Raw genomic sequence first — 11460 nt, 5'->3', positions numbered from 1 at the left:
TTTTCTTTGCGCTGATAATTTTAGAGACATGTTCTCACGGTGGTGAGATCTGAGCAAGACTGTCTCCGTGGCGCAATTGGCCAGCACGTTCGGCTGTTAACCGAAAAATTGGAGGTTTGAGCCCTCCCGGGAGTGGTGTGTTGCTTTTTTCTTTGCGCTGATAGCTTTGAAATTATGTTCTAATGGTGTTGAGAGTGGAGCACGGCTGTCTCCGTGGCCGAATTGGGTAGCGCGATCCGCTGTTAACGTAAAGGTTGGAGGTTCAAGCCCACCAGGTGGTGGTGCGGCGCTTTTTTTTCTTTGGGCTTGTAGCTCTGAAGAAATGTTCTGGCGGTGGTGAGCGTGGAGCACGACTGTCTCCGTGGCGCCATTGGCTAGCGCGATCGGCTGTTAACCGATAGGTTGGAGGTTCGAGCCCACCCAGTGGTGGTGCGGCGCTTTTTTTTCTTTGGGCTGATAGCTCCGAAGAAATGTTCAAGTGGTGGTAAAAGTGAAGCAGGACTGTCTCCGTGGCGCAATTGGCTAGCGCGATCGACTGTTAACCGAAAGGTTGGAGGTTCGAGCCCACCCGGTGGTGGTGCGGCGCTGTTTTTCTTTGGGCTGATAGCTTTGAAGATATGTTCTGATGGTGGTGAGAGCGGAGCAGGACTGTCTCCGTGGCGCAATTGGCTAGCGCGATCGCCTGTTACCTGAAAGCTTGGAGTTTCGAGCCCACCCGGTAGTGGTGCGGCGCTTTTTTATCTTTGAGCTGATAGCTTTGAAGGTATGTTCTGATGGTGGTGAGAGTAGAGCAGGACTGTCTCCGTGGCGCAATTGGCTAGCGCGTTCGGCTGTTAACCGAAAGGTTGGAGTTTCGAGCCCACCCGGGGACGGTGTGTCGCTTTTTTTTTTCTTTGCGCTGATTGCTTTGAAGATATGTTCTAATGGTGGTGAGAGTGGAGCACGACTGTCTCCGTGACGCAATTGGCTATCGCGATCGGCTGTTAACAGAAACGATGGAGGTTCGAGCCCGGCCGGGAGTGGTGCGGCGCTTTTTTTTTCTTTGGGCTGATAGCTTTAAAGATATGTTCTGATGTTGGTGAGAGTGGAGCACGACTGTCTCCGTGGCGCAATTGGCTAGCGCGATCGGCTGTTAACTGAAAGCTTGGAGTTTCGAGCCCACCCGGTAGTGGTACGGCGCTTTTTTTTCTTTGAGCTGATAGCTTTGAAGATATGTTCTAATGGTGGTGAGAGTGGAGCACGACTGTCTCCGTGACGCAATTGGCTATCGCGATCGGCTGTTAGCCGAAAGGTTGGAGGTTCGAGCCCTCCTGGGAGTGGTGTGTTGCTTTTTTCTTTGCGCTGATAACTTTAGAGACATGTTCTCACAGTGGTCAGATCTGAGCACGACTGCCTCCGTGGCGCAATTGGCCAGCATGTTCGGCTGTTAACCGAAAATTTGGAGGTTTGAGCCCTCCCGGGAGTGGTGTGTTGCTTTTTTTTGCGCTGATAGCTTTGAAGATATGTTCTAATGGTGGTGAGAGTGGAGCACGACTGTCTCCGTGGCCCAATTAGCTAGCGCGATCCACTGTTAACGTAAAGGTTGGAGGTTCGAGCCCACCAGGTGTTGGTGCGGCGCTTTTTTTTCTTTGGGCTGATAGCTCTGAAGAAATGTTCTGACGGTGGTGAGCGTGGAGCACGACTGTCTCCGTGGCGCCATTGGCTAGCGCGATCGGCTGTTAACCGAAAGGTTGGAGGTTCGAGCCCACCCGGTGGTGGTGCGGCGCTTTTTTTTCTTTGGGCTGATAGCTCCGAAGAAATGTTCTGATGGTGGTGAGAGTGGAGCACGACTGTCTCCGTGGCGCAATTGGCTAGCGCTATCGGCTGTTAACCGAAAGGTTGGAGGTTCGAGCCCTCCCGGGAGTGGTGTGTTGCTTTTTTTTCTTTGGGCTGACAGCTTTAAAGATATGTTCTGATGGTGGCTAGAGTGGAGCAGGACTGTCTCCTTTGCGCAATTGGCTAGCGCGTTCGGCCGTTAACCGACAGGTTGGAGGTTCGAGCACACCCGGTGGTGGTGCGGGCTTTTTTCTATGGGCTGATAGCTTTGAAGATATGTTCTGATGGTGGTGAGAGTGAAGCAGGACTGTCTCCGTGGCACAATTGGCTAGCGCGATCGACTGTTAACTGAAAGGTTGGAGGTTCGAGCCCACCCGGTGGTGGTGCGGCGCTTATTTTTCTTTGGGCGGATAGCTCCGAAGAAATGTTCTGATGGTGGTGAGAGTGGAGCACGACTGTCTCCGTGGCGCAATTGGCTAGCGCTATCGGCTGTTAACCGAAAGGTTGGAGGTTCGAGCCCTCCCGGGAGTGGTGTGTTGCTTTTTTTTCTTTGGGCTGATAGCTTTAAAGATATGTTCTGATGGTGGCTAGAGTGGAGCAGGACTGTCTCCGTGGCGCAATTGGCTAGCGCGATCGGCTGTTAACTGAAAGCTTGGAGTTTCGAGCCCACCCGGTAGTGGTGCGGCGCTTCTTTTTTGGGCTGATAGCTCTGAAGAAATGTCCTGGCGGTGGTGAGAGTGGAGCACGACTGTCTCCGTGGCACAGTTGGCTAGCGCGATTTGCAGTTAACCGAAAAGTTGGAGGTTCAAGCCCACCCGGTTGTGGTGCGGCACTTTTTTTCTTTGGGCTGATAGCTTTGAAGATATGTTCTGATGGTGGTGAGAGTAAAGCAGGACTGGCTCCGTGGCGCAATTTGCTAGCGCGATCGGCTGTTAGGCGAAAGGTTGGAGGTTCGAGTCCTCCTGGGAGTGGTGTGTTGCTTTTTTCTTTGCGCTGATAACTTTAGAGACATGTTCTCACGGTGGTCAGATCTGAGCACGACTGTCTCCGTGGCGCAATTGGCCTGCACGTTCGGCTGTTAACCGAAAAATTGGAGGTTTGAGCCCTCCCGGGAGTGGTGTGTTGCTTTTTTCTTTGCGCTGATAGCTTTGAAGATATGTTCTAATGGTGGTGAGAGTGGAGCACGACTGTCTCCGTGGCCCAATTGGCTAGCGCGATCCGCTGTTAACGTAAAGGTTGGAGGTTCGAGCCCACCAGGTCGTGGTGCGGCGCTTTTTTTTCTTTGGGCTGATAGCTCTGAAGAAATGTTCTGACGGTGGTGAGCGTGGAGCACGACTGTCTCCGTGGCGCCATTGGCTAGCGCGATCGGCTGTTAACCGAAAGGTTGGAGGTTCGAGCCCACCCGGTGGCGGTGCGGCGCTTTTTTTTCTTTGGGCTGATAGCTCCGAAGAAATGTTCTGATGGTGGTGAGAGTGGAGCACGACTGTCTTCGTGGCGCAATTGGCTAGCGCTATCGGCTGTTAACCGAAAGGTTGGAGGTTCGAGCCCTCCCGGGAGTGGTGTGTTGCTTTTTTTTCTTTGTGCTGATAGCTTTAAAGATATGTTCTGATGGTGGCTAGAGTCGAGCAGGACTGTCTCCGTGGCGCAATTGGCTAACGCGTTCGGCCGTTAACCGAAAGGTTGGAGGTTCGAGCACACCCGGTGGTGGTGCGGGCTTTTTTCTTTGGGCTGATAGCTTTGAAGATATGTTCTGATGGTGGTGAGAGTGAAGGAGGACTGTCTCCGTGGCGCAATTGGCTAGCGCGATCGACTGTTAACCGAAAGGTTGGAGGTTCGAGCCCACCCGGTGGTGGTGCGGCGCTTTTTTTCTTTGGGCTGATAGCTTTGAAGATATGTTCTGATGGTGGTGAGAGTGGAGCAGGACTGTCTCAGTGGCGCAATTGGCTAGCGCGATCGGCTGTTAACTGAAAGCTTGGAGTTTCGAGCCCACCCGGTAGTGGTACGGCGCTTTTTTTTCTTTGAGCTGATAGCTTTGAAGATATGTTCTAATGGTGGTGAGAGTGGAGCACGACTGTCTCCGTGACGCAATTGGCTATCGCGATCGGCTGTTAGCCGAAAGGTTGGAGGTTCGAGCCCTCCTGGGAGTGGTGTGTTGCTTTTTTCTTTGCGCTGATAACTTTAGAGACATGTTCTCACAGTGGTCAGATCTGAGCACGACTGCCTCCGTGGCGCAATTGGCCAGCATGTTCGGCTGTTAACCGAAAATTTGGAGGTTTGAGCCCTCCCGGGAGTGGTGTGTTGCTTTTTTTTGCGCTGATAGCTTTGAAGATATGTTCTAATGGTGGTGAGAGTGGAGCACGACTGTCTCCGTGGCCCAATTAGCTAGCGCGATCCACTGTTAACGTAAAGGTTGGAGGTTCGAGCCCACCAGGTGTTGGTGCGGCGCTTTTTTTTCTTTGGGCTGATAGCTCTGAAGAAATGTTCTGACGGTGGTGAGCGTGGAGCACGACTGTCTCCGTGGCGCCATTGGCTAGCGCGATCGGCTGTTAACCGAAAGGTTGGAGGTTCGAGCCCACCCGGTGGTGGTGCGGCGCTTTTTTTTCTTTGGGCTGATAGCTCCGAAGAAATGTTCTGATGGTGGTGAGAGTGGAGCACGACTGTCTCCGTGGCGCAATTGGCTAGCGCTATCGGCTGTTAACCGAAAGGTTGGAGGTTCGAGCCCTCCCGGGAGTGGTGTGTTGCTTTTTTTTCTTTGGGCTGACAGCTTTAAAGATATGTTCTGATGGTGGCTAGAGTGGAGCAGGACTGTCTCCTTTGCGCAATTGGCTAGCGCGTTCGGCCGTTAACCGACAGGTTGGAGGTTCGAGCACACCCGGTGGTGGTGCGGGCTTTTTTCTATGGGCTGATAGCTTTGAAGATATGTTCTGATGGTGGTGAGAGTGAAGCAGGACTGTCTCCGTGGCACAATTGGCTAGCGCGATCGACTGTTAACTGAAAGGTTGGAGGTTCGAGCCCACCCGGTGGTGGTGCGGCGCTTATTTTTCTTTGGGCGGATAGCTCCGAAGAAATGTTCTGATGGTGGTGAGAGTGGAGCACGACTGTCTCCGTGGCGCAATTGGCTAGCGCTATCGGCTGTTAACCGAAAGGTTGGAGGTTCGAGCCCTCCCGGGAGTGGTGTGTTGCTTTTTTTTCTTTGGGCTGATAGCTTTAAAGATATGTTCTGATGGTGGCTAGAGTGGAGCAGGACTGTCTCCGTGGCGCAATTGGCTAGCGCGATCGGCTGTTAACTGAAAGCTTGGAGTTTCGAGCCCACCCGGTAGTGGTGCGGCGCTTCTTTTTTGGGCTGATAGCTCTGAAGAAATGTCCTGGCGGTGGTGAGAGTGGAGCACGACTGTCTCCGTGGCACAGTTGGCTAGCGCGATTTGCAGTTAACCGAAAAGTTGGAGGTTCAAGCCCACCCGGTTGTGGTGCGGCACTTTTTTTCTTTGGGCTGATAGCTTTGAAGATATGTTCTGATGGTGGTGAGAGTAAAGCAGGACTGGCTCCGTGGCGCAATTTGCTAGCGCGATCGGCTGTTAGGCGAAAGGTTGGAGGTTCGAGTCCTCCTGGGAGTGGTGTGTTGCTTTTTTCTTTGCGCTGATAACTTTAGAGACATGTTCTCACGGTGGTCAGATCTGAGCACGACTGTCTCCGTGGCGCAATTGGCCTGCACGTTCGGCTGTTAACCGAAAAATTGGAGGTTTGAGCCCTCCCGGGAGTGGTGTGTTGCTTTTTTCTTTGCGCTGATAGCTTTGAAGATATGTTCTAATGGTGGTGAGAGTGGAGCACGACTGTCTCCGTGGCCCAATTGGCTAGCGCGATCCGCTGTTAACGTAAAGGTTGGAGGTTCGAGCCCACCAGGTCGTGGTGCGGCGCTTTTTTTTCTTTGGGCTGATAGCTCTGAAGAAATGTTCTGACGGTGGTGAGCGTGGAGCACGACTGTCTCCGTGGCGCCATTGGCTAGCGCGATCGGCTGTTAACCGAAAGGTTGGAGGTTCGAGCCCACCCGGTGGCGGTGCGGCGCTTTTTTTTCTTTGGGCTGATAGCTCCGAAGAAATGTTCTGATGGTGGTGAGAGTGGAGCACGACTGTCTTCGTGGCGCAATTGGCTAGCGCTATCGGCTGTTAACCGAAAGGTTGGAGGTTCGAGCCCTCCCGGGAGTGGTGTGTTGCTTTTTTTTCTTTGTGCTGATAGCTTTAAAGATATGTTCTGATGGTGGCTAGAGTCGAGCAGGACTGTCTCCGTGGCGCAATTGGCTAACGCGTTCGGCCGTTAACCGAAAGGTTGGAGGTTCGAGCACACCCGGTGGTGGTGCGGGCTTTTTTCTTTGGGCTGATAGCTTTGAAGATATGTTCTGATGGTGGTGAGAGTGAAGGAGGACTGTCTCCGTGGCGCAATTGGCTAGCGCGATCGACTGTTAACCGAAAGGTTGGAGGTTCGAGCCCACCCGGTGGTGGTGCGGCGCTTTTTTTCTTTGGGCTGATAGCTTTGAAGATATGTTCTGATGGTGTTGACAGTGGAGCAGGACTGTCTCCGTGGCGCAATTGGCTAGCGCGATCGGCTGTTAACTGAAAGCTTGGAGTTTCGAGCCCACCCGGTAGTGGTGCGGCGCTTTTTTTTCTTTGAGCTGATAGCTTTGAAGATATGTTCTGATGGTGGTGAGAGTAGAGCAGGACTGTCTGCGTGGCGCAATTGGCTAGCGCGATCGGCTGTTAGCCGAAAGGTTGGAGGTTCGAGCCCTCCTGGGAGTGGTGTGTTGCTTTTTTCTTTGCGCTGATAACTTTAGAGACATGTTCTCACAGTGGTCAGATCTGAGCACGACTGCCTCCGTGGCGCAATTGGCCAGCATGTTCGGCTGTTAACCGAAAATTTGGAGGTTTGAGCCCTCCCGGGAGTGGTGTGTTGCTTTTTTTTGCGCTGATAGCTTTGAAGATATGTTCTAATGGTGGTGAGAGTGGAGCACGACTGTCTCCGTGGCCCAATTAGCTAGCGCGATCCACTGTTAACGTAAAGGTTGGAGGTTCGAGCCCACCAGGTGTTGGTGCGGCGCTTTTTTTTCTTTGGGCTGATAGCTCTGAAGAAATGTTCTGACGGTGGTGAGCGTGGAGCACGACTGTCTCCGTGGCGCCATTGGCTAGCGCGATCGGCTGTTAACCGAAAGGTTGGAGGTTCGAGCCCACCCGGTGGTGGTGCGGCGCTTTTTTTTCTTTGGGCTGATAGCTCCGAAGAAATGTTCTGATGGTGGTGAGAGTGGAGCACGACTGTCTCCGTGGCGCAATTGGCTAGCGCTATCGGCTGTTAACCGAAAGGTTGGAGGTTCGAGCCCTCCCGGGAGTGGTGTGTTGCTTTTTTTTCTTTGGGCTGACAGCTTTAAAGATATGTTCTGATGGTGGCTAGAGTGGAGCAGGACTGTCTCCTTTGCGCAATTGGCTAGCGCGTTCGGCCGTTAACCGACAGGTTGGAGGTTCGAGCACACCCGGTGGTGGTGCGGGCTTTTTTCTATGGGCTGATAGCTTTGAAGATATGTTCTGATGGTGGTGAGAGTGAAGCAGGACTGTCTCCGTGGCACAATTGGCTAGCGCGATCGACTGTTAACTGAAAGGTTGGAGGTTCGAGCCCACCCGGTGGTGGTGCGGCGCTTATTTTTCTTTGGGCGGATAGCTCCGAAGAAATGTTCTGATGGTGGTGAGAGTGGAGCACGACTGTCTCCGTGGCGCAATTGGCTAGCGCTATCGGCTGTTAACCGAAAGGTTGGAGGTTCGAGCCCTCCCGGGAGTGGTGTGTTGCTTTTTTTTCTTTGGGCTGATAGCTTTAAAGATATGTTCTGATGGTGGCTAGAGTGGAGCAGGACTGTCTCCGTGGCGCAATTGGCTAGCGCGATCGGCTGTTAACTGAAAGCTTGGAGTTTCGAGCCCACCCGGTAGTGGTGCGGCGCTTCTTTTTTGGGCTGATAGCTCTGAAGAAATGTCCTGGCGGTGGTGAGAGTGGAGCACGACTGTCTCCGTGGCACAGTTGGCTAGCGCGATTTGCAGTTAACCGAAAAGTTGGAGGTTCAAGCCCACCCGGTTGTGGTGCGGCACTTTTTTTCTTTGGGCTGATAGCTTTGAAGATATGTTCTGATGGTGGTGAGAGTAAAGCAGGACTGGCTCCGTGGCGCAATTTGCTAGCGCGATCGGCTGTTAGGCGAAAGGTTGGAGGTTCGAGTCCTCCTGGGAGTGGTGTGTTGCTTTTTTCTTTGCGCTGATAACTTTAGAGACATGTTCTCACGGTGGTCAGATCTGAGCACGACTGTCTCCGTGGCGCAATTGGCCTGCACGTTCGGCTGTTAACCGAAAAATTGGAGGTTTGAGCCCTCCCGGGAGTGGTGTGTTGCTTTTTTCTTTGCGCTGATAGCTTTGAAGATATGTTCTAATGGTGGTGAGAGTGGAGCACGACTGTCTCCGTGGCCCAATTGGCTAGCGCGATCCGCTGTTAACGTAAAGGTTGGAGGTTCGAGCCCACCAGGTCGTGGTGCGGCGCTTTTTTTTCTTTGGGCTGATAGCTCTGAAGAAATGTTCTGACGGTGGTGAGCGTGGAGCACGACTGTCTCCGTGGCGCCATTGGCTAGCGCGATCGGCTGTTAACCGAAAGGTTGGAGGTTCGAGCCCACCCGGTGGCGGTGCGGCGCTTTTTTTTCTTTGGGCTGATAGCTCCGAAGAAATGTTCTGATGGTGGTGAGAGTGGAGCACGACTGTCTTCGTGGCGCAATTGGCTAGCGCTATCGGCTGTTAACCGAAAGGTTGGAGGTTCGAGCCCTCCCGGGAGTGGTGTGTTGCTTTTTTTTCTTTGTGCTGATAGCTTTAAAGATATGTTCTGATGGTGGCTAGAGTCGAGCAGGACTGTCTCCGTGGCGCAATTGGCTAACGCGTTCGGCCGTTAACCGAAAGGTTGGAGGTTCGAGCACACCCGGTGGTGGTGCGGGCTTTTTTCTTTGGGCTGATAGCTTTGAAGATATGTTCTGATGGTGGTGAGAGTGAAGGAGGACTGTCTCCGTGGCGCAATTGGCTAGCGCGATCGACTGTTAACCGAAAGGTTGGAGGTTCGAGCCCACCCGGTGGTGGTGCGGCGCTTTTTTTCTTTGGGCTGATAGCTTTGAAGATATGTTCTGATGGTGTTGACAGTGGAGCAGGACTGTCTCCGTGGCGCAATTGGCTAGCGCGATCGGCTGTTAACTGAAAGCTTGGAGTTTCGAGCCCACCCGGTAGTGGTGCGGCGCTTTTTTTTCTTTGAGCTGATAGCTTTGAAGATATGTTCTGATGGTGGTGAGAGTAGAGCAGGACTGTCTGCGTGGCGCAATTGGCTAGCGCGATCGGCTGTTAACCGAAAAGTTGGAGTTTCGAGCCCATCCGGGGACGGTGTGTCGCTTTTTTTTCTTTGCGCTGATTGCTTTGAAGATATGTTCTGATGGTGGTGAGAGTAGAGCAGGACTGTCTCCGTGGCACAATTGGCTAGCGCGATCGGCTGTTAACCGAAAGGATGGAGGTTCGAGCCCGGCCGGGGGGGTGCGGCGCTTTTTTTTCTTTGGGCTGATAGCTTTGAAGTTATGTTCTGATGTTGGTGAGAGTGGAGCACGACTGTCTCCATGGCGCAATTGGCGAGCGCGATCGGCTGTTAACCGAAAGGTTGGAGGTTACAGCCCACCCCGTGGTAGTGCGGCGCTTTTTTTTCTTTGGGCTGATAGCTTTGAAGATATGTTCTGATGGTGGTGAGAGTGGAGCATGACTGTCTCCGTGGCGCAATTGGCTAGAGCGATCGGCTGTTACCCGAAAGGTTGGAGGTTGGAGCCCACCCGGGGGTGGTGCGGCGCTTTTTTTCTTTGGGCTGATAGCTTTGAAGATATGTTCTGATGGTGGTGAGAGTGTAGCAGGACTCTCTCCGTGGCGCAAATGGCTAGCGCGATCGGCTGTTAGCCGAAAGGTTGGAAGTTCGAGCCCACCCGGGGGTGGTGCGGCGCTTTTTTTCTTTGGGCTGATAGCTTTGAAGATATGTTCTGATGGTGGTGAGAGTGTAGCAGGACTGTCTCCGTGGCGCAATTGGCTTTCGCGATCGGCTGGTAACCGAGAGGTTGGAGGTTTGAGCCCACCCGGGGACGGTGTGTCGCTTTTTTTTTCGCTGATAGCTTTGAAGATATGTTCTGATGGTGGTGAGAGTGGAGCACGACTGTGTCCGTGGCGCAATTGGCTAGCGCGATCTGCTGTTGACCGAAAGGTTGGAGGTTCGAGCCCACCCGGTGGTGGTGTGGGCTTATTTTTCTAGGGGCTGATAGCTTTGAAGATATGTTCTGATGGTGGTGAGAGTGAAGCAGGACTGTCTCCGTGGCGCATTTGGCTAGCGCGATCGACTGTTAACCAAAAGGTTTGAGGTTCGAGCCCACCCGGTGGTGGTGCGGCGCTTTTTTGTTTGGGCTGATAGCTTTGAAGATATGTTCTGATGGTGGTGAGAGTAGAGCAGGACTGTCTCCGTGGCGCAATTGGCTAGCGCGATCGGCTGTTAACCGAAAGCTTGGAGTTTCGAGCCCACCCGGTAGTGGCGCGGCGCTTTTTTTTCTTTGATCTGATAGCTTTGAAGATATGTTCTGATGGTGGTGAGAGTGGAGCAGGACTATCTCCGTGGCGCAATTGGCTAGCGCGATCGGCTGTTAACCGAAAGTTTGGAGTTTCGAGCCCACCCGTGGACGGTGTGTCGCTTTTTTTTCTTTGCGCTGGTAGCTTTGAAGATATGTTCTGATGGTTGTGAGAGTGGAGCAAGACTGTCTACGTGGCGCAATTGGCTAGCGCGATCGGTTGTTAACCGAAAAGTTGGAGTTTTGAGCCCACCCGGGGACGGTGTGTCGCTTCTTTTTTCTTTGCGCTGATTGCTTTGAAGATATGTTCTAATGGTGGTGAGAGTGGAGCACGACTGTCTCCGTGACGCAATTGGCTATCGCGATCGGCTGTTAACAGAAAGGATGGAGGTTCGAGCCCACCCGGGGACGGTGTGTCGCTTCTTTTTTCTTTGCGCTGATTGCTTTGAAGATATGTTCTAATGGTGGTGAGAGTGGAGCACGACTGTCTCCGTGACGCAATTGGCTATCGCGATCGGCTGTTAACCGAAAGGTTGGAGGTTACAGCCCACCCGGTGTTAGTGCGGCGCTTTTTTTTTCTTTGGGCTGATAGCTTTGAAGATATGTTCTGATGGTGGTGAGAGTGGAGCATGACTGTCTCCGTGGCGAAATTAGCTAGAGCGATCGGCTGTTACCCGAAAGGTTGGAGGTTGGAGCCCACCCGGGGGTGGTGCGGCGCTTTTTTTCTTTGGGCTGATAGCTTTGAAGATATGTTCTGATGGTGGTGAAAGTGGAGCACGACTGTCTCCGTGGCGCAAATGGCTAGCGCGATCGGCTGTTAGCCGAAAGGTTGGAAGTTCGAGCCCACCCGGGGGTGGTGCGGCGCTTTTTTTCTTTGGGCTGATAGCTTTGAAGATATGTTCTGATGGTGGTGAGAGTGTAGCAGGACTGTCTCCGTGGCGCAATTGGCTTTCGCGATCGGCTGGTAACCGAGAGGTTGGAGGTTTGAGCCCACCCGGGGACGG

At 53.0% G+C, this 11460-nt stretch overlaps 1 non-coding gene across 1 annotated transcript; it reads left to right on the top strand.

Moving 5' to 3' along the window:
* The first annotated feature begins 798 nt into the window (after window positions 1–798).
* On the top strand, window positions 799–872 carry TRNAN-GUU (transfer RNA asparagine (anticodon GUU)). The gene has a single exon. It is a non-coding gene; the product is annotated as a tRNA-Asn (tRNA).
* The last annotated feature ends 10588 nt before the right edge of the window (window positions 873–11460 follow it).

This window comes from Rhipicephalus microplus, unplaced genomic scaffold (assembly GCF_043290135.1).
Source record: "Rhipicephalus microplus isolate Deutch F79 unplaced genomic scaffold, USDA_Rmic scaffold_138, whole genome shotgun sequence".
NCBI classification, from domain to species: domain Eukaryota; kingdom Metazoa; phylum Arthropoda; class Arachnida; order Ixodida; family Ixodidae; genus Rhipicephalus; species Rhipicephalus microplus.
Note: the sequence above shows the minus strand (reverse complement) of the source record. Positions and strands in the feature narration are given on the sequence as shown.